The sequence below is a fragment of the Oryx dammah genome, unplaced genomic scaffold, assembly GCF_014754425.2.
Source record: "Oryx dammah isolate SB20612 unplaced genomic scaffold, SCBI_Odam_1.1 HiC_scaffold_17, whole genome shotgun sequence".
In the NCBI taxonomy this organism is placed as follows: Eukaryota; Metazoa; Chordata; class Mammalia; order Artiodactyla; family Bovidae; genus Oryx; species Oryx dammah.
Window position 1 is genome coordinate 72,488,153 of NW_024070201.1, and position 21,863 is coordinate 72,510,015.

At 51.4% G+C, this 21,863-nt stretch overlaps 1 protein-coding gene across 5 annotated transcripts in view; it reads left to right on the plus strand.

Annotated features, from left to right (window-relative positions):
• Positions 1 to 21,863, plus strand: part of TSPAN18 (tetraspanin 18) — a 204,526-nt gene that overhangs the window by 118,259 nt on the left and 64,404 nt on the right. The window contains exon 3 of one of the 5 annotated variants that reach the window (XM_040259065.1): positions 17,451 to 17,591. The exons of the other annotated variants lie outside the window; for them this stretch is intronic. The gene's annotated coding sequence lies outside the window, so the exon portion shown is untranslated. The remainder of the gene's footprint in view (positions 1 to 17,450; positions 17,592 to 21,863) is intronic. 5 annotated transcript variants of the gene reach the window in all.

A 21,863-nucleotide genomic window follows, 5' to 3' on the forward strand; every position in this document is an offset into this window, starting at 1 on the left:
ACAGAGACACACACACAGAGACACACACACAGAAAGACACACACACACATACACAGACACAGAGACACACACACAGAGACACACAAACACAGAAACACACACAGAGACACACACACAGAGACACACACACAGACACACACACAGACACAGACACACACAGACACAGAAAGACACACATACACAAACACACACACACACAGACACACACACACAGACACACACACAGAGACACACACACACACAGAGACACACACACACACACACACATATGTTTCCTTGGTGGCTCGTCAGTAAAAGAATCTGCCTGCAATGTGGGAGATGAGGGTTCGATCCCTGGGTTGGGAAGGTCCTCTGGAGAAGGAAATGGCAACCCTCTCCAGCGTTCTTGCCTGGGAAATCCCATGAACAGAGGAGCCTGGTGGGCTACAGTCCATGGGGTCACAAAGAGTTGGACACGACTGAGCGACTAAGCCACCACCACCATACATATGAGCAAATTAGTGCAGCACATATATAAATTATATATGTATTACAACTGATTCTTCTATTTTTCTGTGGGGGCATCAAGTTGTGTCCCATTTGGGATGCTTATAAATAGAACTGCAACAAATATTTTGTGATCCAGGTCATTTTGTGGGCACGTGCAGGCTTTTCTCTTGGGTGTGTAACTGGGAGTGGAAATGCTGAATTGCCATGGGTTTGACTTCAGTAGACAGTACCCAAGAGGGTGGTTCTGCCATGTGAAGGTCCTGCCACCTGTGTGTGAATGTTCTAGTCTCTCTATCTCTTCACTCATGCTTGCTGTCATCCCTCTGTTCAATTTTAGTCAACCAGTGGGTCAGTATCTCATGGGTCAGTATCTCAGTACCACAGTGAGACACTCTGATTTTTACTTGCATTTCCCCAGTGAGCAATGATGCTGAGCACCTTTTCATATACTTATCAGCTCTGTGGATATCTTCTTTAGGGTGGATCTTTTCAAGTCTTTCACCCAATTTCACTGGATTTTTCCTTATTGATTTGTAGGCATTCTTTACATGTTCTGGATACAAGGCCTCTGCCATACATATGTATAATAAACACAGCTTTCAGTCTGCGGCTTTTTTTCCCTTACTCTCTAAATGGTGTCTGGGGATAGTTTGAAAAGGAAGGGAATAAATACTATGGAGAGCTTCTGTTGTGCGCATCCAGGGGCTCTGCACGTCTGTCTCACCTTTGCTGATGCTTATCACCACTCAGGGAGGTGAATATCATCACCCCATCTCTCCAGGCCCCCACACCACCTGACAATAAGGGATTTAAGGAACTGGCCCACCTTCTCAGAGTTGGCAAGTGTCTGGGCTGAACTTCTCTGGTCCCAGGCTGTCTCTTTCTCTTTTGAGTGTCAATTGGAGACGTAGTCGTCCCCTCTACCTCCCACCCCCCATCCCCATGCTTAGCCTGTCTTGCCATCAACAGCCAAGTGGAGAGAAAGATCAAGGAAGTGCAAATCTCTTTGCCTTTCCTGGAGTGAGGACTTTCTAATTTGGCAGCCCTGTTTTATTTGAAGTGAATTTCTTGGCATCTTTAACTAATTCACATTCCATTGCAGATTCAAAAGAGCTTCCAAAAGCATCTTGAAAAGGTTGGCACAGCCTGGTGTTTGGGATTATTCTTAATGCCAATACCTTAAGTGTATATAATTCGTTTAGTTTAGAAAGTGCTTCCATGATGAATGTCTTATTGCATATTCATTAGTTAAGCCAGTGAAGTAAGCAGGGCAGCAGTCATTAGCGAGCTCACGTTCAGAGGCCAGAACTGATTTGTCCTGATCTGCAGAAGCTGGGGCTGGAGATACCTCGGGAAACAACACATCAGGACTCAGTCGGGGCCTGGCTGGTCCCAGGAGCCCCAGGCATTCAGCAGAAACAGCCGACTCCGGGTGTGTGCGTGCTGGGCCAGCGCGGCCGGGAGGAAATGGACTTGCATTTATTATAAACTGTGAACCAAGACAGGCTTCCTGCCCAGCGGGAGGACAGGTAGGGAAGTGCCTGCTTGTCTGGGAGTTTTCTGTCTCTCCCCTTGCATTCCACAATTGTTTGAGGAGTTCCGCTGGGAGCAGGGCCTGTGCCAGGGAAGCAGAGATGAGCCAGCAGGTTCAAGTCCTTTCGCAGTGAACCCGGCCCTGTTAACAAGCACCATTGATTGAGCGCTCTCTGCCTGCCAAGCCCAGAGAACACCGTGGGCATTCATGTCCTTTAACCCTCACCAGGACCTGTGAGTGTGATGACCCCCTCAGGCTATGGCGGAGCCAGGGAGAGGCCTGTGCACTGCAAACCCTGCAGGATGTAGGAGGCAAGGCTGACCCAGACAGGGCACAGGGCCAGGGCCTCCAAGGAGAGAAATCAGGAAGGCTTCATGGAGGTGGTGACTTTTAATCAAGGCCCTTGAAGAATGGGTAGGATTTTGAGGGCAGAAATGGGACAAGGGGGCCGTGCTGGCTGAGGCAACAACAGAGGCAAAGGCCAGAGATGGGAGAGCAAGGTCAGGCAGCTGAGGATGGTGGCCAAGGGCATGCTCTGCAGTCTGCAAGACCCAAGAGGGACCCTTGGCTCCCCACGCACCTGTTCTTTGATCTTCAGTGAATTGTATCACCTTCCCCCTTGTCAGTCTCTCTCAGCTTTTAAAAAAATTTGAGGTGAGAGAATTCCCTGGCAGTCCTGTGATTAGGACTCAGCCCTTTCACTGCAGGTGCCCAGGTTTAATCTCTGGTTGGGGAATTAAGATCCTGCAAGCCACACAGCACAGCCAAAAATAATAATAATAATTACAACTTCACTTCATTAAAGAAAATTGAGGTGAAATCCACATGACACAAAATTAACCATTTTAAAGTAACAACCCAGCGGCATTTAGTCCACAGTGTTATGCAATAACTGCTTTTATCTAGTTCCAGAACCTTTCCTTCACCCAAAAGAAAACCCCAGACACATCAAGGGTGCCTCCCTGCAGCCTCTGGCAACCATTAATTTGCTTTCTCTGTATACAGACTGACCTATTCTAGAAATTTTATATAAATGGAACCATACAACACATGGCCTTTTGTACCTGACTTCTTTCACTTAGCATAATGTTTTGGGGGTCTGTCCATACTGTTGAATGTACTGGCACTTCCTTTTTCTGAGAGAATAATATTCCATTGAAAGGATCTATTACATTCCTATGTTTATCCATGTAAATACTGGTGAACATTTGGGGTGTTTCCACCTTTTGACTACTGTGAACAGTGCCGCCGTCAGCATTTGGGTCCAAGTATCTGTTTAGTCCTGTCTTCAGTTCTCTGGGGCACCGGCCCAGCAGTGGAATTGCTGGGTCATAAGGTGGCACAATGGTAAAGAATCCTCTTGCCAATGCAAGAGATGAAGGTTCAGTCCCTGGGTTGGGAAGATCCCCTGGAGGAGGGGATGGCAACCCACTCCAGTATTCTTGCCTGGAGAATTCCATGGACAGAGGAGCCTGGCAGGCCCAAGTCCATGGAGTCTTAAAGAGTCGGACACAACTGAGCGACGGAGCTTGCATGCACACACATGGTGATTTTATGTTGAACTTGTTGGGGATACTGTATCATTTTCAACCTCAGTTTCTGCATCTGTAGAATGGGGATGATAATGATACTTTCCCATACAAGGTCGATGGAACACGGTTTTTGAGGATTAAATGAAGCCCAATGCCCAGGGTAGCCAGGGCTCAGGGTGCATTGGGAGAGCTCCTGTTGCAGAGGGCTGAAGGGTTTGGGTGGGAAGGATGAGGGGCTGGGCTCAGCTGCATCCCCAGGCGGTGGGCTGATTGAGGCATTCTGCCCTTTCCTCTCCAAGATGGGGCAGAGTGAGTAGGTGGCTGGTGCTCTGGGAACCAGAACCCCGTCCTGCTCTTGTATCCAAAGAGGCTAGCCTGCCCTGGCCTCACTGCACCGCCCTCACTCAGGGGCCTGGCTGTCAGATTCATGCCTGGGGCCTGGGGGCGGGGGAGCCGCCACTGCCTGCAGGGGTAATTTTCCCCCATTTGCCTCCTGCCCCCTCCCCTGTCCACTTCTTTCAGAGCCTGACATGGAGCTGTTCAGGCTTGGCCAGCAGCAGGGGCTCAGAAAACGAATTAACAGGTAAAAATTCCCATTCTCTGCCTGTTATCTGCCTGGCCGAGCTGCAAGATCTGTGACATAACAAGAATTGGGGGAGGGGTGGAGAGGAGCCTGATGGATGGGAATCATTTGAGAGGAAGAGACCCCCACGCTTGTGATGTGGGAAGGGCCCAGGATGGCACCAGGGAAGCAGTCACTGGGGACCCACACTCCCTCTCCGCTGGCGAGTTGCCTCCCACTGCCTGCCGTCCTTGAGCCGGAGGTGGCAGAGGGGAATAGCCAGCTATTCATGCATCCCTGGGTCATGCCCCAGGGATGACCCTAACCACTGGGAATCCCTGCTCTCCATCTCAGATGTATTCAGGTCCCCTCTGTGAGTGGGAGGCAAGCCCTGGGGTCCAGCAATCAGGCAGAACTGAGGTCAAATCCAAGTGCAGCCACGTAGGAGTTGCCAGTGACCCTGGGCAAATGATAACCTCTCTGAGCCTCAGCGCCGTCTATCCAGTAGGAGCTAAGGAAACTTCTTGGCTGGGCTGTTATTGGTGTTCAGTGATGTCAGAAGGGAATGGGGTCACCCGGCATGTCTGAAGCGCCTGATGCCCAATTCGGTAGGGGAGCGGTGGTCGTGGTTGAACGGCCCGTGTTACCGTCAGTCTGAGTCTCGAGTTTGACTCCCGCTGGGTGCAGACTCCCAAGAGGGTAGGAGCTGTGTCTGTCTTCCTTGTGACTTAGGTTGGGTTGTCTAAAAGCAGAACGTGAACAGGGACGGTTGTGCAAGTGAATGATTGCGGGAGGATACTCAGGACCAAGGAGAAGAGCAGGACAAGGCAGAGAAGAAGCTAAGCAGGGACGGGGTTCAAGAGCTCTCTAGCCTCAGCTGGACCCCAGGGGAGCTCCAGGGTGTGAATGACATTGAGTTTGTGGCCAGCATGCTCTGTCGGGGGCAATGGGCTGTGCCTGGGGATGGGGACAGGGCTGTAGCTTCCCAGGCATCACTGAGTGATGTGGACCCAAACAGCCAGAGCCAGCAGTGCCCCCAGAGAAGTGGCACTTGGAGACTTTTGCATCCATCATGGCTGCAGTCAAGGGAGGGGTGCGTCCTCGAGGGGGCTTCCCCAGTGGCTCAGATGTAAAGAATCTGCATGCAATGCAGGAGATCCAGGTTTGATCTCTGTGTCGAGAAGATCCCCTGGAGAAGAGCAATGAAACCCACTCCAGTGTTCTTTCCTGGAGAATCCCATGGACAGAGGAGCCTGGCAGGCTACAGTCCATGGGGTTGCAAAGAGCTGGACACGACTGAAGCAACTGAGTATGCACGCCCTCCCACGCCCTCCAGGGAAGGACGCCCACACCTACAATCCCTTCCTCTGGAATTAGAAAACACCGACTGTGGTGCCTGGCAGACTTAGGTGTGAAGCCCTTTTCTACCACTTACTGGAATCACCCCCGTCTCTGGGTCTCCATTTAGAGACCCCTCCATGGGCTTCCCAGGCGGTGTTAGTGGTAAAGAATTCACCTGCCAAAGTAGCAGTTGCAAGAGATACAGGTTTGATTCCTGGGTCAGGAAGATCCCCTGGAGGAGGAAATGGCAACCCACTCCTGTATTCTTGCCTGGAAAATCCCATGGACAAAGGAGCCTGGCGGGCTTCAGTCCATGGGGTCGCAGAGTCAGACACAACTGAGCATCTGAGCACAATACCCTATAGGGTCCACAGGAGGACACATCAGATGCCACATGGACAGCGGCTCCATTGTAGCCCCCGGGCACCTCTTGAGTGGGTGGCGTCAGGCTTCCTGCTCTCACCATCTGCGTGGAGGCCGTCCCAGGACCAGTCTCTCCTGCCTGGCCCCGCCTGCGGGAGCTCCTTCCCTCCTCCAGACTGGAGGTGGACTAGTGATCTCTAGTAACCCCTGTCCCCAGGGCCAGGAGTGGGGAAGGCCATTGTTCTTAGCTCCCTTCCTCCAGGAATGAGAAACACAGCTGGAGCTTTCAGCATCGGGGTCAACCAAGGCTGGGATTTCCCCAGAGATGTTTGTCCCCAGATGATTGAGGTAGTCTCCTTGGTATTTAACAATACTTGGAGACATTCCCCTCAAGAGTAAAAAGGACACGTTTCAGGGGCGGTTAGAAGCCCTAATGGTGGGTTCCTTTCTCCAGAGCTCTGAGAAGTGGGCACTGTTTGTCCAGGAAACTGATGTTAAGTCCAGAGCCGTGTTTGCATGTGGCCAAGGTATTGTAAGACAAGCACCCCTTCAGAGTGGGCTAGCAGGGGTTTGGGAGGGCTGTGCTCCGTCCTGTGAGGACTGGCCACTTCCCAGAGTCCCTGCTGGCTTGAGGGCAGCTCAGAGCAGCGAGGGAGCTACAGCTGGGGTTTCCCCCAGATGTGATGTGGCTGGAGCTGTAACTGTAATACTAACAAAAGCTCCCACTTACTGAGGCTTAGTGGGCCCAGACACCGTGCTGGGCAATCTCCTTGTGTCTTCTTGTTTAACTTTACGAATGAGAAATGTCATTGAACCCATTTTACAGGTGAGGAAACTGAGGCTTAGAGGGGTTCCCATAAGGTTTCCAATCTCATAATGAACCATGGGCTCAGCCTTTGAATTTCGCCTCAGCCCCCACCCCCAGTGAAGCTGTAAGAGCCCCAGATTGTTGAATCTGTCAGCACCTGGCTGGCTTTCTCCCAGATACAGGGCATGTCACCCCAGGGACTCAGGCTCTTCAGATTCTTCCTCATCTCACTTTTGCCCATCTGCGGGGACTTGGCCCCCTTCCATTCACTTGAGCATTGAAGATCCTTGTGCTAGTGGTTAAGAGCCTACCTGCCAGTGCAGGAAACTTGGAGACACTGATTCAGTTCCTGGGTTGGGAAGCTCCCTTGGAGGAGGAAATGGCAACCCACTCCAGTATTCGTGCCTTGAGAATCCCACGGACGGAGGAGCCTGGCGGACCACAGTCCATGAGGTCGAAAAGAGACGGACACGACTGAAGTGACTTAGCACACGTCTCATTTTGTAGAGGAGAAAACAGAAGCCCAGGGCGCACAGCAAGGCTGTCCCAGAGCTGAGACTAGAGCAAAGGTTTCTGCCTTGTGGTCAGCATTCTTGATGTTTTTGACCTTATTACTTTAATCCAACGCCGGAGTTTGCCTTGGGTGTTGGCACGTGCGTGTGCTTGTGTGTGTGCGTGCACTTACATGTGTGCGTGTGTGCATGTCTGTAAGTGTATGTGTGAGTGAAGAGCCAGAATGGGTCGGGGGAGGGAGGGGGCCCAGGAGACCCATGGGGCGAGGAAGGAAACCTCCGTGCTCCGCCACCTTCATTGTATATAGCTGAGCGAGTGTATATAGCAGCGAGCCCGGCTGGCTCTAAGCGAGGACAACTGCACCCTGGCTTTGCACGCCCCTCCCTACATCTGCCTGGAGGGCCAGGCTCCCTGTGTGTCATCTGGGTTAGTACTGCATCCGTGGAGGCTGGTGGCCAGGGCATTGGCCCTGTGGCCTTGCCCTGTGGCTTAGTGGGGAGCTTTATGTAAATTCCAGGCAAGAGAAATATTCGATCTGACGTGCCCTGGAAGTGTTCCCATCAGCTTCCTGGGATGGAGGCTTCAGAGCTCCAAAGAACAAGGCTTGAACTTCAGACAAAGAAGGAAAACCCTGGACCTGAAATGGCCCCCATCAGCCCCGCCGTGAATTCCCTTTGGCTCCCTGCTAGCCCAGGCTTTGCCGCCGCAGCCGTGACCACCGGCTCCCTCTCCTCTCCCCTTTCACGTCTCCACCAGAGCACAGCCTGCTGGCTGCTCCGTCCACCTGTCATGCAAGGGAAGGCCCCTGAGCCACTGCCTGGGCTGTGCCCTCTGCCCTTCCTCCTTTTCACCTTCTCCTTGGACCAGAGCCCGCTCATCTAGGAGCTATCTCCCACACCATCATCCGTGTTGCCATCCGTCCCATCCAGGACCTGGGGATGGCCAGCAATTTGAGCCTTTGGAGGTACAGCAGTGAGTAATCTTAAAATGAAGGTTTGAAGCACTTTCCAGCTTCTGCCCTCCCCCAGCTCCCTGTAAACTACATCTGCCACGTGACCTCTGCCCTCCCGCAGCACCTAACACGGAGATTTATACAGTCGGCACTCCGGGAGCATTTGCTGAATGAATAAATGGATGAAATATCACTTTCCTGCTTTCTGTTGTAATGATTCTGCAGGAACTTCTCCACCCATAGGTCTAGAACTACATGCCGTGTTCTGCTTTAGACACTGAGTTTCTATATGTTCTCAGGGTTTACTATTCTTACTGTGGTTTAATCACTAAGTCGTGTCTGACTCTTGTGATCCCATGGACTACTGTAGCCCATCAGGCTCCTCTGTCCATGGAATTTTCCAGTCAAGAATACTGGAGTGGATTGCCATTTCCTTCTCCAGGGGATCTTCCCAATCCAGGGATCGAACTCGGGTCTCCTGCATTGCAGGCAGATTCTTTACCATCTGAGCTACCAGGGAAGCCCCATTATTCTTACTAATAGCTAACACTGTCTGGCTCGTCCCATATGCCAAACAATGTGATCAGAGTATGCATGACCTTCTCACAAGAATGCTATTGGTAGGAGCTATTATTAGCCTCACTTTGCAGCTAATAACTGAGGCTAACCTTTGGACAGCAAGGAGATCAAACCAGTCAATCCTAAAGGAAATCAATTCTGAATATTCATCGGAAGGACTGATGCTGAAGCTCCAATAATTTGGCCACCTGATGTGATGAGCCAACTTTTTGGAAAAGACTCTGATGCTGGGAAAGATTGGGGGCAGGAAGAGAAGGGGACAACAGAGAATGAGATGGTTGGATGGTGTCACTGACTCAATGGACAGAGTTTGAGCAAACTCTGGGAGATAATAAAGGACAGGGAAGCCTGGAGTGCTGCAACCCATGGGGTCGCAAAGAGTTGGACACAACTCTGCAACTGAACAACTGAGGCTAATAACTTAGAGAAGTTCAGGGATTTTCCCAAAGTCACATAGCTAGCCAGAGGTGGAGACGGAATTCCACCAGTGGGCTGACTCCGGAGCCCAGAGTTTTATGTTTACCAAGTAAATGAACTCTAGCCTCCCTGGTGGCTCAGACGGTAAAGTGTCTGCCTACAATGTGGGAGACCTAGGTTCAATCCCTGGGTCAGGAAGATCCCCTGGAGAAGGAAATGGCAACCCACTCCAGTGTTCTTGCCTGGAGAATCCCAGGGACGGAGGAGCCTGGTAGCCTACACCCTCCACGGGGTCGCAGAGAGTCGGACACGACTGAGCGACCTTACTTCTCACTTCAGGTAAGTGAATGACTCACAGGTCTTGATATTTTTGTAACTGAAGGAGTTAAGTCGCGTGAGAAGCAGCTCCGTTGGCCCTGTCTGTGCAAAGCAAGGTGTGCCTGCTGCTGCACACACGCAAGCACGCCGCCACCGCCCCTTGGCTCTCTCTTGTGCCATCTGTGCTGGGTTTGCCACCATATCCCTTGCACTCACCTCTCAAGCAGACCACACACTGGCCCCTGCATCGGAGGTTCCTGATATCGCCTGTTTGCTCAGCTGGACCTGTGGTTTCTGTGTCTGAAAATATGGATTTTTATTTTTTCTTTGTGGATGTGGTTGTTTTTACTTGTTTCAGGATTTTTGTTTGCTTGTTTTTCCTTTTTCCACACTGCGTGGTATGCAGGATCTTAGTTTCCCAACCAGGGATTGAACCCGTGCCCTCTGCGGTGGAAGCCCAGAGTCTTAACCGCTGGGTCTCCCGAGAAGTCCTGAATCCTTCTTAAATGCAACTTGTTTGAAGACTTTTGTGGGAGGAGAGGGGAGGGGAAATAACTAGTGAGGAATAAACCCCAAATTCCAAGATAAACCTAAGTCCATGGAGATATGCAAGCTCATAAAACGTTCTGGGGCATCCCAGCTTGGTGGGTGTGAATGCCTGTCAAATCTTGCAAGACATTCAGTCCTTCATTCATCCTCAAAAGCTTAGGTGCTCATGCAACCAAGCAATGATGGGATTTGGAGCATTGGTGACGATCCAGCGAGGGCAGGTGGCTTAGGCAATAGTGAGTTACAGACGGTTGTTGAGCAGGAGAGTGGCATGGTCCAAGCTCTGCTCCCTGAGGACCTGTCTCTCTGCCCAGCGGAGGATGGAACAGGGGGAGGGCAGCAGGGAGATGGCGTGGAGGTTAATGGCTGTGGACCAGGAGAGAAAGGATAAAGGCTTGGATTTGGGAAGTGGGGCCCATGGAGGTGGCCGGTAGAAGGAAAGGGCAAGGTGGGAAGATGTTTCCTAAGACAGGACCGAGCTCTAAGTGAAGGATTGAGAGTGAAATCCAAAAACCTGAATGTTTGGGAGACTCTCTGATTGGGAGGAATCCTGGAGAGGCCATTTCTGGGTAAATATTAGCTATGTGTTAGTAGTTCAATCGTGTCCGACTCTTTGTGACCCCATGGATTATAGCCCGCCAGGTTCCTCTGTCCATGGAATTCTCCAGGCAAGAATACTGGAATGGTTAGCCAGTCCCTTCTCCAGGGGATCTTCCCGACCCAGGGCTTGAACCCTTGTCTCCTGCATTGCAAGTGGATTGTTTACCATCTGAGCCAGCAGGGAAGCCCAAATAATAACAGCAGTAGTTATAATAGATATTACTGGAGTGTGACTCTGTGCCAGGCTCTGTACTAAATGCTTTATGTTTTCTATCATATGCAATACAAGACACCTCTGAAGTAATGACTGTTCCGTTTCCATCTTGCACCTGGGGAAACTGAGGCATGGTTGACCCGACAGAGGTGTCACAGTGAGTAACTGGTAGAGTTGAGACTCGGCTCTAGGCAGCTGCCTGCAGAGCACCCCCAGGTAACCCCTGCCGGCCGCTGCCTCTCAATCCACAGGCCAGTGGGAGGCCAGCTTCGTTTCTGCAAAAGACGTGGATTTCCAAGCTGGAGAGCTGAGCAGAGAGGACCAGGACGAATGCTGCTGCTGCTGCTGCTAAGTCGCCTCGGTCGTGTCTGACTCTGTGTGACCCCATGTACAGCAGCCCGCCAGGCTCCTCTGCCCACGGGATTCTCTAGGCAAGAGTATTGGAGTGGGTTGTCATTTCCTTCTCCACAGGACGAATGAGGATCACGCTAAAACCAGTATCAGTGCAGAAACAGCACTACAGGGAGGAGGCCAGTAGCCTGCCTGGGCTCCTCGCTCTGCCTGGTGGGGACATTGGCCCAGAATATTAATGAGAGGGCAGGGGAGGAAGGAAAAGGAAGGAGAGAAGAAAAATCGCTGCCCGTCATACCTGTCCTTTGGCGAGGCCGGCTAATTATCAAACCCTCGGCAATAAAATATTTCGTTTCGATGTAATTGCAAAGTAATTATGTGGTATGGGTTGTGTATTAATCGTGTTGATTAATAACACTCAGGTAGTAATTAAACATCTGCTTCATAATCGAGTGTGGGCTGAAGCTTAACATACATGCGTGCACGCATGCGTGCCTGGGCTACATGCAAAGCTCCTTCGTCCCTGTGGGTGTGTGTGTGTGAGAGAGAGAGAAAGGGAGGGAGAGCCTGGCAGAGTTAAGCGACCCCTCCCCTCCTCACCATACAATAGGCTTTTGTACCCCTGCTCACTGGAACACGGGGAGGAACTGACCTGGGCCTGGGCTGTGCCAACCTGCAGCCACTCTCAGAACAGAACCCCAGGCCCCCCGTGTGTCTCTTTCGTGGCTGAGCTGCCTGGCTAGCAGGGTGGGCATAGGGACTCAAGGGTTCCATACATAGCAATGTGCTAGAGAGTCTTAGAACACCCTTTGCTCTCAGTATTGGATGAGCTGGGCTTTGAGGGTCCTTTCTTGAGCAGATTACTTTTCCCCAGAGCTAGGAGAAAGTTCTTATTACAGGATCACCAGGACTAAGGCCCAGGTAACAGCCTTGCACACCCTGGATTTAATAATCTGATCCCAGACGATGCATAGACCAGAGAGGGGTGCTGACCCAGGTGCCCAGAGCCCGGGGTTCTAGCCTGGGTCCTCCTACCCCGACCTGCTATGTGATCTTGGGCAACTAGTTCTTCTCTGTCCCTCTGGTTCCAGGCCTATAACACAAAGAACACTGAGCTTACATGTCTCCAGGGGCCTTTCCAGATCTGCTGTACTCGGATTCTAATTTGGTTTGTACTAATTAGGAATCAGAGACAATTTAAATTCAATACACATGATCCTTGGTGGGTAAACAGTTGGAAATAATTCCTTCCTTTATGACTTCTCAAAGGCTCACTCATGAGCAATGAGAACCCAAGCTAAAATCAATAGCTTTTATTTTTAAGGCAGAGAAACTGCAGATTCCTTGAGCTGCTGGGCATTGCAATTCATTCTTGTATTTAAAAATTTTATGTTTATGTTTATGGACTGCCATTAGGTAATATGGATCCGTCCTGAAGGTTGATTTTTTTCATTAACTTAACTCATTTTACTTATTAGTTCACATTTATAGCTTGGGTTTAATAAGCACATGGCACAAAAGTCATAAAACAGCCCCTTTCTTCAGCAATATTTTAAAATCAAGACTCTTCTCTGAGTCATCCCACATTTATTTGCTCATAATTTGCTTCTCCTGTGATTGGAGGCCCAACACTGCCAATTCCAGCCACTCCTTTGACCTTGAACTGCAGTGTCTTCATTTGTAATAGGGGACGGTCACCACTAATTAATAAAAGCAATAAATGCTTACCTTTTAGAAAGCAAGCCTACAACAGTCACTTACTTTGTTCAGAATACCTCTCATAGATTATCTGGTTGAATTCCACATCTCTCTATTTTTTTTCAATTTAGAGGGAAGGCACCTGAGGCCCAGAGAGGTAAACTGACTTGCCTGAGAGAATGCGTGAGGACAGCGCCAGAGCTGGGAGGCAAACCCAACATGTCCTAATCCAACCATCATCTCCCTGCACACACCTGTGTCGCCTCCCCACAACCCGCCAGTTTCAGTACCCCCCGCACCTTCCCCTCCCCTCCATCAACCCTTCGTCCACCTCCATCCCCACCATCAGGCCCTGCCCTTCCTCCTCCCATCCTCTCCTTGTCTGTGTCCACTTGCCTGGTCTCCTTGCTAGTTTCAATCTCCTAAAGCATGTTCCTGTTCCATGACCTTCAGTGGCTCCCCACTGCCTTTGAATAGAGTTCATCGTCCTTGGTCCTGCATTCAAGGACCTAAATCATCCAGACCCTTCCTGTCTCATTTCTCATTGTACTCCTATGGACAGCCTTACCGCTAGTCCTGAATACCCACTGCACACTTGAGCACCTCCCTGCCTTTGTTCACCCGGGTCCCTTTGCCCACCGTGCCCTCAATCTCCATGCATTCAAATCTGCCTCCTCCTCCAGGAAGGCGTCCCTGGGGCCCAAGCAGGAAGGGGCCCCTCCTTCTTCTGAACTGAAAGCAAAGTGATGAGCCCCCTGAAGCCACTTTGAAGTATGGAGACCTGGGCATGGTCACTCTTCCCTGTAACAGGAGCTCTTTTTAAGGCAGAGTTCTTCACCATGATTCGCTCATGGGTACCTCACCTGGCACCCCCAGAGACCTAGTACACAGCAGGTGCTCCATTAATGCTCACCATTAGTGCTCCTGTCCCTTGAGGTCTCCAGGAAATAGAACGCCTTGTGTCTTCTCATTCAGGGCCAGCCCAGTGCAAACTTGGTGAGAGTTTGTCCCAGTTCTATCAGCTTCCAGCAGCTCTGCTTCCCTCTGTTCCTGCATGCTTCCTTCTGTCTGCTCAGAGTCATTCCTTCTTGGTTAGTGACTTAAACGTGCAACCATGAAACCTCTCTCCACCCGTCGAAACTTCCCCATCTCGGGCCGCAATTACTCAGCTTACTGCTGCATGAAGAGCCCTCTGGTTTCCGACAAGTGAAATCCCGCCGTGACCTTAACAGCAAATCATGGTGAAGAACAGTAGACACGGAGGGGCTGAGCACTACTCCGTATCCGAGCCTGAAGACCCTCTGCTTTATGGATGGGGAGACTGAGGCCCAGGAGAGGGGCAGGGGGGCTTAACATAAAGGCCTTGGCTGGATTCCCAGTCATTGCTCCCTCGGGAACTCTCTACTACTTCCTGGGTTGCCTGGGCCACCACAGCCCTCTCTGTGGGCTCGGAACGTTATGGTTTGCAAGCTTTTCCCTTAGGCGGTCATCTTAGCAGTTCAGGAGGGGGTCCCTGAGGTCAGAGAGGCGGGCTGCAGCCGCGATCACACAGCCAGTGGCTGGTGGCTAGAGTCCAGGCCTGCTGGTCCCCAGTGGGTGCACGGTGCCACTCACCTGCTGGCTTCCCCGCTCGCTGGCAGCAGCCCCAGGTGTCTACCAGGCTCTGTCTGCAGGCTCTGTCCCCAGCTGGGGCAGGCAACCCCAGGGGCCATGGAGGAGAGTGAGCAAGAAAGAGGCCAAGGGCAGGACATGGCATCCTCCTGGGCAGCAGTCAGGGGAGCGTGGGATCTGGGGTAAGTGGTGCGGGCCAGGCCGCATGGCGGGACCTGTGAGCACAGGCCCAACTCATAGCCAGCAGAGCAAGGTTTCGGGGGCCACCGTAGGGTAGCCCGGGCCCTCTGCCTGCCCACTCCCTAGCCCCGTTGGCCACTTGGCCATGTCCTCTCCATTCAGCATTTCTGGACCCCGGCTTCGGGCAGCAACTTCATTCAGCAGTGACCCACCCACATTTACAACATCCACACATTCACACACACAACTCCCCCACTCCTTGCATGTGTTATATGACACAACGGCTCTGAATTTCTCTAGTGGTCCTTCTATTTTAAACAGTCTAGACAGCAGCTTTCCACAGCAGTCAAGAGCTTCTGCTCTTAAATCAGCTCTGAAGTTCAAATGCAATTGGTGCTGTGACTCTGCCCATTATTTAACCTCTCTGAGCCTCAGTTTCTCATCAATAAGTTGGGAAAGCTAGCAATGTTAGGATTAAACGGGAACATGTGTGGAAAGCACTGACCACAGGACTCTTCCATCTCGTTTTCCAACCACCCCACGGGCAGCTTTGGCTCCAAGTCCTTCCCCCCTGCTGGGTCTCCCCATGCCTTTGCTCACCCAGGCACCCCTGCCCACAGAGCTCTGCCCTCATATCCACACACACACACACACACCTGCCCTCACCTCCAGGAAGCCTTAATGTGCCTGCTGGTGTCATCAGTGCCAGCATCATCAGGGCATTGGAGGAGGAGGAGCCTCGGGCTTCCACGGTGCTCCAGGGTTTGAGACTCTGAACTTCCCCTGCAGAGGGCATGGGTTTGATCCCTGGTCAAGGAATTAAGATTCCGCAAGTGTGCAGCACAGCCAAAACAAAAAGAGAGAGAGAAGGAAACTTACATTGGCATCTCTGCCTGTGAATTGCTTGAGGTGGGGTGGGTGGTGGTGGTTAGAGCTGACTTGGAGAGATTGTTGGGACTGGTGGTGAGTCTGACACCCCCTTTCACAACTAGAGAAGCTAAGAATCCCACGAAGGGGAGGATGTGCCTGAGTGCTCAGGGCAAGTTAGCTCCGTGTTGGGGCTGGAACCCAGAACTCCTGCCTGCGGATCCAAGGGGTCCAATGCCGCCACCTCCTCCTGGGAGAGAGGACGCCCCCCCCGACCCCGCACTGCCATGTTAATTGAGGGGGTGGTCTCTTCTCTCATCAGTTTTTAGGGAGCGTGGGCTGGGATGGAAATGAGAGGGTGGAGGTTGAGTGTCCCGCCTATGAGCTTCTTCATCAGTTGGGGGAGGAGGTGGAGGCCCAGAGAGGCTGAGACACATCCATCATCCAGATGGGGGTTGAAGCAGGGGCCACAGGCGGCCATGGTGAACCTGGAGAAAGCCACAGCTGCAGAGAGGCTGCCAGAACAGTCTCCACGGTCACCTCTTTCCTGCAGCCATTCATTTAGCTCTCCATCATACCCTTTTTGGGAAAAGCTGAGAACGCCACCCCTCCTGGGGAATTCACTCCCCACCCTCCAGCCCGCCCCAGTTCTCATGTGCCGTCTGGTGACATTAGCTCACCAGCTTGCAGCGTGCTAATGACATTTGCATTTTGCTGGCTGGTGCAATGTGGGCTGGGGTGTGGGGAGCCCGTGGGTAGGTGGGGAGTTGCAGCCAGCGGGGAGAGGCAGGTACACTGGGCTCGGGCCCCACACTGGCCTGTGAAGAGGGAGACAGGGATGGACAGTGGGAGCTGAGGACATGAATCACTGGCAACATCGAGAGATTTTTTTGTCTAAAGACTTGCCAAGGGCGCAAGGCACCTCCCAAGTCCAATGCTCCGACTCTTACAGACCCTGCTCTGGGTCGCCTCCCTAGCTTTTTGGGGTGATGGCTATGAGCCAGACGCTCTGTCGTGGCCCCACAGACTTAGGGGAGTCGTTTCCACTCCCCGCAATCCTTCAAAAGAGATGCTACTTGTTTTCTCATCTGCACACTAGGAGGCTGATCCTCTGAGAGGACGCCTGCTTCCCCCAGGGTCTCTCACTCCTGGAGAGAGGCTGTCCCGACATGTGACGGAGCTCCATTTGCCTGCAAGCCCAAGCTCCCAGCCACCGTGAGCACTACCTCCCGTAGCTTGTCCAGGCTTGGATGCAGCCAGAGAACCACTCTCCGTTCAGGCCTGTGAGCAGCATTCATCTGTCAGGCCGGGAGCAGAGCCCACGCTGCTCCAAGGGGTGCCCGTCTGACAACCACAAGGAGGGCATGGCCCAGGAGAGAGCACCCAGCTATGGGTTAGGTGAAACCTGCAGTTTCGGCTTCACTCTGCCACCAACTTGCTCTGTGACTTTGGGCACGTCGCTGCCCCTCTCTGGGTGGGGGGGGGTCTCCTCATTGGTAAAACGAGGCCATTGGTCTGGCTGGATGGAGCATCCCAGGAGTGTATTTTCACACGAGGGAAAAAACTCTCTCCACCAATGTGCGTGAACTCTCAGCTTCCTCCCACTCACTCAGACATATAAAATGATGTTTCACATCAAAGCAAACCGGGAGACATTCATCAGGCCTCCCGCTCTGCAAAGGGCGCCGTGCTAGACACAGTGGGCGTGACGCTTGCATATTTCTATTCAGGATGTACACACAGAGGCGTATGCATGTCTTTGTGTCTTGGAATTGTTTGCAGGCAAGTTCAGCCGGGACCTAGAGGGTGACTCCCCAGTCCTGAGGCCCAGGCCCAGGCTTCCACCTGCCAGCCCACCTTCTCACTCTCTCCTCAGGGCCTGGAGTGCATTTTAAACAAACAGACCTTGGGCAGTGTGAGCTGATGGGGTCCCCCACTAGCAGTCATGACTGGTTCTGCTGGTCTCTCATAGGTGGGCAACTCCTTGGCAGCCGGGGCTTGCAGGGACCAGAACTTCTGACGCTGTCATCAAAGCAACGTGAACCCTTTGCATTTGAACTCCTAAAAACGTGGGCACAATCTTTTTCCAGACTTCTCAACACTGGCTACCCAGGTAAGGGAGCTCATGGTGTTCAGCAGCTTTTGCTGGTTTTGTTGCTGCTAACAGCAGCCATTGGAGGACGCCCTAATCATTCTTTATCACTGTGTCTTGTATTCCCTTCGTTAACAGGAGAGCCCAGTTGTTAAGGCTTTAAAATCAAACAGAGTTGGGTTCTGATCCTGAATCACCAGTTACTAGCTGTGTGACCTTGGGCAGGTTTCTCAACCTTTCTGTGACTCTGCTTCCTCCTCAGTCAAATGAGAAAGCAACAGCACCCCTCTCTTGGGTTTCTGGTGAAGATAAAATGAAGTAATATATGAAAAGCCCTTAGAACAGGACATGTGGTAAGCTTAGAACACAGTAAGCATTCAGTTCAGTTCAGTCGCTCAGTTGTGTCCAACTCTTTGCGACCCCATGAATCGCAGGATGCCAGGCCTCCCTGTCCATCACCAACTCCCGGAGTTCACTCAGACTCACGTCCATCGAGTCAGTGATGCCATCCAGCCATCTCATCCTCTGTCGTCCCCTTCTCCTCCTGCCCCCAATCCCTCCCATTATCAGAGTCTTTTCCAATGAGTCAACTCTTCGCATGAGGTGGCCAAAGTACTGGAGTTTCAGCTTTAGCATCATTCCTTCCAAAGAAATCCCAGGGCTGATCTCCTTCAGAATGGACTGGTTGGATCTCCTTGCAGTCCAAAGGACTCTCAAGAGTCTTCTCCAACACCACAGTTGAAAAGCATCAATTCTTCAGCACTCAGCCTTCTTCACCGTCCAACTCTCACATCCATACATGACCACTGGAAAAACCATAGCCTTGACTAGACGGACCTTAGTCGGCAAAGTAATGTCTCTGCTTTTGAATATGCTGTCTAGGTTGGTCATAACTTTTCATCACTGTACTTGTGACAATCTGTAATTAACTCATCCTCATGTTGAGTCCTTGTCTGTCTCCTGCAATAGAATATGCACTCCAGAGGACAGGGGTTTGTCTATCTCGTTCCTAGTTGAACCCCCAGATCCCAGCAGAGTAAGAAAGTGAAAGTGAAGTCGCTCAGTCGTGTCCGACTCTTTGTGACCCCATGGACTGTAGCCTACCAGGCTCCTCCATCCATGGGATTTCCCAGGCAAGAGTACTGGAGTGGGTTGCCATTTCCTTCTCCAGGGGATCTTCTCAACCCAGGGATCAAACCCAGGTCTGCTGCACTGTGGGCAGACACTTTACCGCCTGAGCCATCAGGGAAGCCAGCAGAGTAAACTGGCTGTTATTTGCTGAATGAATGATTGAGTTAGTGAAGCTGTTTTACCTATATTATGCAGAATCCTCAGGACAATTCTTGAGGGTCCTTGCATTTATAAGAATAATCACTTGGTTGTATGTGATAAAAATGCAAACTAAAGTTCCTTCAGCAAGAGACAGGTTGATTTTTCCCTAAGGAAATTTCTAAGCTAAAGGGATCCTTTGACACAAAAATATGAGGGACCCGAGATCCTTTTGTCCTATAGTTGTATCCATCGCTTGTCTACATGACCCATGAGGGCCCGTGACAGTCTCTCCATTCTGGTCGGCAAGAAGGAAGAGATCGGGAAAGGAGACGGTGCCCCTTCCTTTAAGAGGGTGCGTGCATCACTTCCTCTCAGGTCCCATTGGCCGGAATGGAGTCCTGTGGGACAATTAGCTGCAAGAGAGGCTGGGAGTTAGAGTCTTTATTCTGGGGGATTATCTGTCCAGTTATAATTCTATTAAAAAGAAAGGAGGGGGAACGGACTTTTGGACTCTGTGGGAGAGGGAGAGGGTGGGATGATCTGGGAGAATGGCATTGAAACATGTATACTATCATGTAAGAAATGAATCGCCAGTCTATGATCGATACAGGATACCGGATGCTTGGGGCTGGTGCACGGGGATGATCCAGAGAGATGATATGGGGTGGGAGGTAGGAAGGGGGTTCAGGATTGGGAACTCATGTACACCCGTGGCAGATTCATGTCAATGTATGGCAAAACCAATACAGTATTGCAAAGCAAAATAAAGTAAAAATTAAAAATAAAAAAATAAAAAGAAAGGAGGGGCAATGGGTACTGAGGGACCCTCTGCCTGGCCAGATGATATGATCCCCCTTTTTTCACCCTCCATGCCGTCTTCCTCACTCCCAGAAACCAGTGGTCCTTTTACTGCCTTCTTTGTGCCATTTTCAGAACATCATATGATGGAATCATATAGTAGGTACCATTATCAGACTGGCTTCTTTCACTTTGCAATATGCATTCCTCCATGGCTTTTCATGACTTGATGGCTCATTCATTTTTGTCACTAAATAATATTCCACAGAAGGCACCATAATTTGTTTATCCATTCATCTGTTGAAAGAAATTTTGGTTATTCACCAGTTTGGGGTGATTATGAATAAAGCTACTAAAATAAAATAAAATTAGAGGAAAAAAAATGAATAAAGCTACTATGAACATTCATGTGCAGGTTTTTGCAATCAGCTGGGTGGCTATGTAGGCGCATGCTTGCTGAATTATTTGGTAAGAGTATATCTAGCTGTTTAAGGAACTGCCAAGCTATCTTCCAAAGTGGTGCATGCCCACCAGCAACGAGTGAGAGCTGCTTTTGCGCCATCTCATCACCGCCAACTGGTGCTGCCAGTTTGTAGATTCTTGTCCTTCTGTCAGGTATGTAGTGCATGACCCCCACCTAAAGTTGAGGATCCTGCGAGAGAGAGCAGCTTGCCCAAGATGATACAGCAGGTAAAAGATTTAGGAACTGTCCCCACCAACTGAGCCCACTCGTACCCCACTGCCTCTGCCCCCAGCGGGTCTCTTTGAGGCATAGACCAAAGCCACAGGGTGACTCCTCCCACCCCAAGCTCAGGAGGGCCCCCATTCACTGTGCGGTGTCTGTTTCTTGCAGCAGAACTGAAGTTCAGTGAACAGAACAAGGAGGGATGGGGGCGGAGTGAATGGATCTGAGTCCAGGTTGGAGGGGTCTCGTTAGATCAGCCAAACGAGACCCCTAGGTGGGGCAGCGGACACAGGGTGGTGGGGTGGGGTGGGGTGATAAGCCAAGTATTAGTCTTTCAGTCGTGTCCGACTCCTTGCAACGCCATGGACTAGAGCCTGCCCAGGCTCCTCTGTCCATGGAACTCTCCAGACAAGAATACTGGAGTGGGTTGTCATTTCCTTCTCCAGGGGACCTTCCCAACCCAGAGATTGAATCCGGGTGTCCTGCGTTATCAGACAGATTCTTTACTGTCTGAGCCACCAGGGAAGCCAGGCAAAGCCTGAACTGAGGTCAGAGGCTGCATTATCTGGGAGCCAATGCTCATTTCAAACCTGATAAAGCAAGAAGATACGCAACGCATTCATTTTTGTTTGTTTGTTTTGTTTTCCAATATCGTGGCAATCTGGGGCCTGTTTATTGGTGTCCAAGTTTCAAGAGATGCCCAGGTCTGTGCCTTCTGCTTCCTTCCTTGTGGGATTCACTCCCTAGTAAGCACTCCCCACGTGGCACAGGGCAGCGGCCAGCAGCTCCAGGCTGACATCCTGTTCATTGCAAACCCAATGAAAGGAGAGCTTCTATTTTCCAGGTGTGAACTAGAGCCCAGGTTGGAGGGATCTCACTAGATCAGCCAAACACAACCCTAGGTGGGGCCAGACAGCTGGGAACACTGGGGTACGGGTAAGCCCCACAGGCTACTGGCCTGTGCCTGGTCCTTGGGTCTGAGGGGAAGGCTAGAGCTGCTGCCCCGGTCAGAAGAACCAGTGACGGGTCAGAAGTGAAGGTCGGCTGCAGGGAACACGGAAAGTCCCAGAGTCGAAGCTTATTGGCTGGTCTTGGGTCACATGACCACCTCTGACCAATCACTGAAGGAGAGAATGTGCTCATTGACCAGACTAGGTCAGTGTTGAGTGGTCTGTGTTTGGAGGGGTGTGTGTGTGTGTGTGTGTGGGTGTGGGTGTGGGTGTGTGTGGGTGTGTGTTGTGAGTGGAAGGATTCAGCCTGAAAGTGTGAGAGGGCTGGTACCCCAAAGGGGAAACCCAGGTGCTATTTTCAGAAGAAGGAGGAAGGGATGCTGAGCAGATACAGCAACACGTGCTCCCTACTGGTGCCGTGGCAGGGGGTGGGGGCTGGTTTGTCCTAAACGGACTCTTCCTGTGGCTGACAGCACCCAGGTAGCTTCTCTCTGACAGATGCATTCGGTTTCAGTGGATCTGGTATCTGAAAGCCTCACACCACACACACACACACACACACACACACACACACACACACACACACAC